The sequence below is a fragment of the Brassica napus genome (assembly GCF_020379485.1).
Source record: "Brassica napus cultivar Da-Ae chromosome C4 unlocalized genomic scaffold, Da-Ae chrC04_Random_18, whole genome shotgun sequence".
In the NCBI taxonomy this organism is placed as follows: domain Eukaryota; kingdom Viridiplantae; phylum Streptophyta; class Magnoliopsida; order Brassicales; family Brassicaceae; genus Brassica; species Brassica napus.
This window is the reverse complement of record NW_026014239.1, coordinates 35,675-37,742: the sequence shown is the minus strand read 5'-3', so window position 1 is coordinate 37,742 and position 2,068 is coordinate 35,675. Positions and strand designations below refer to the sequence as shown.

The 2,068-nt window shown below is 40.4% G+C and overlaps 1 non-coding gene across 1 annotated transcript; it reads right to left on the bottom strand.

Moving 5' to 3' along the window:
* Positions 1-1,632: 1,632 nt before the first annotated feature.
* LOC125594744 lies at positions 1,633-1,739 on the bottom strand. Its single transcript, XR_007329977.1, has one exon. It is a non-coding gene; the product is annotated as a small nucleolar RNA R71 (small nucleolar RNA).
* Between the last annotated feature and the right edge of the window lie 329 nt (positions 1,740-2,068).

Sequence of the window (2,068 nt, the reverse complement as noted above, 5' to 3'; positions counted from 1 at the left end):
TAATCAAGGGCCTTCTGGTCATTTGTTATGCACGTTTTACACTTTCTAAACTTATGTTTAAGTACCTTTTGTAAGCCATTGGAGGCTGATTATTTTTTATCTTAAGAAAAACCACCAAAAACCTCTTGGAAAGTTTATCTCTTTGATTCAATTGATCATTTTTGTTATTGCAATCCTGTTGTTTTCATATCAATTCTTTGTATTTCTCTACATGATTAATCTGAAATCCAATATGGGTTTTAAAGAAATCATGGAGATTAGTGAGTAATCACCTTTTGAATTCATGGGTTAAGGAGTTAAAGGTGATTAGGTTAGAGCTAGGATGTTTTAGTGTAGATCATTCTTAGTCCTTGCTAGTAGAGCATTCATAATGCATCTTCTGAGTTGGCCTTTCAAAAGCTGATCTTTAGGCATTTTCCACCCAAAAGGTGTTTGATGAAATGCCTGAGACAACTCTTCTAAGCTTTTAGCATACTTTGCCAAAGACATTTGTTGTTAGAGATGCTAAGATAGCCATTTGACTTGTTAGTAGTGATTGCTTTCACATTATTCAACCAAAGACATTTGATGTTTGAAATGTGTTAGTAAATGAACATTCATCTAGACATAGAGCTTGTTTAGATCTGTGTCTAAGCTGAAGGTTAATAGTTTGATTGATCGTTTGCCATCCTTAGTTCGAAACTTGATCACCCAAGGTCTAATCCTTATGCCCATGAGTTCTCTTTTCCCTTAGTCAAGAAAGTTACTTCATTTATCGCTTTTATTATTCTGCATTAGCATTAATCATTAGTTTAGAAATCTTTTAAATCACCGGTTGCACTAAGATTAAGTGAGTACTTGCATTCTCAGTGCTTGAAATCCCTTAGAATTGGTTCGACAATCTTTTATACTACATCATTTGTCTTAGGAGCCTTGAAAACTCTTACCATCAAATTGGCGCCGTTGCGAAATTCTGAGTAGATTTGAACATTGAGATTTAGTCACTTGCTTGAGACTAAGTCATTTTTATTTTTTTCTCTTGTTACTGATTCTCCTTCTTCACCTCCCTTTTACTTTCAGGTGTAGGAACATAGGAGCAGGGGTCCATCAAACCTAGTTCCCAGAGTTGCAGACATCAGAGCTTTAGAGAGAGAGTGTGCTAGAAAGAGAAGAGAAGAAGAGCAACAGCCTCACTTGCAGAGATTGGATATTAATATGGGAGACCAACCTCAAGATGATGCGAACGCCAATGGAGCCAACAACATTCCACAATACCCACAGCGAGCAACTCGACCCATTGGCACTTATGACCGCCCCAACATTCATGGTCATAGACTGGGAATCCGAGCACCGGCTGTGACAGCTAACAACTTTGAGATCAAATCAGGACTCCTCAACGTGATCGAGAACAAGAAGTATCATGGCTTGGCTTTGGAGGACCCATTTGCTCAATTGGACAGGTTCGACAACTACTGTGGGTTGTCAAAAACCAATGGTGTGTCCGAGGATGCCTTAAAGCGCAAGTTATTCCCTTTCGCTTTGGGGGATAAGGCACGTCAGTGGGAGAAGTCTCTACCCAGCGACTCTATCACCACCTGGGATGACTGAAAGAAAGCATTCTTGGAAAAGTTTTTCTCTACTTCAAGAACTGCTAAGCTGAGAAATGAGATTTCCAGCTTTCAACAGAAGAACTTGAAAGGATTCAGTGAAGCCTGGGAGAGATTCAAGGGATACCAAGCTCAATGCCCACACCATGGTTTCTCTAAGGAAAGCTTGCTGAGCACATTCTACAGGGGTGCTCTTCCTAAGTACATAGCCAGATTGGATACAGCTAGCAATGGGTTCTTCTTGGGAAGAACTGAGGAAGATGCAGAAGAGCTGGTTGACAACATGGTAAAAAGTGACGCAGTCTACAGTGGAGACCACGGCAGAGGCAGTAGAACAGATGACAAGCAGACGAGGAAGGAGTTAAAGGCTCTACAGGATAAGATATACATACTCATTGCTGATAAATCCACCCAAGAGCAGCTGAACTTTGTTGGTAACCCAAACCAAGAGACACCACCTGTTGTCCATGAGGTTGAGGGTT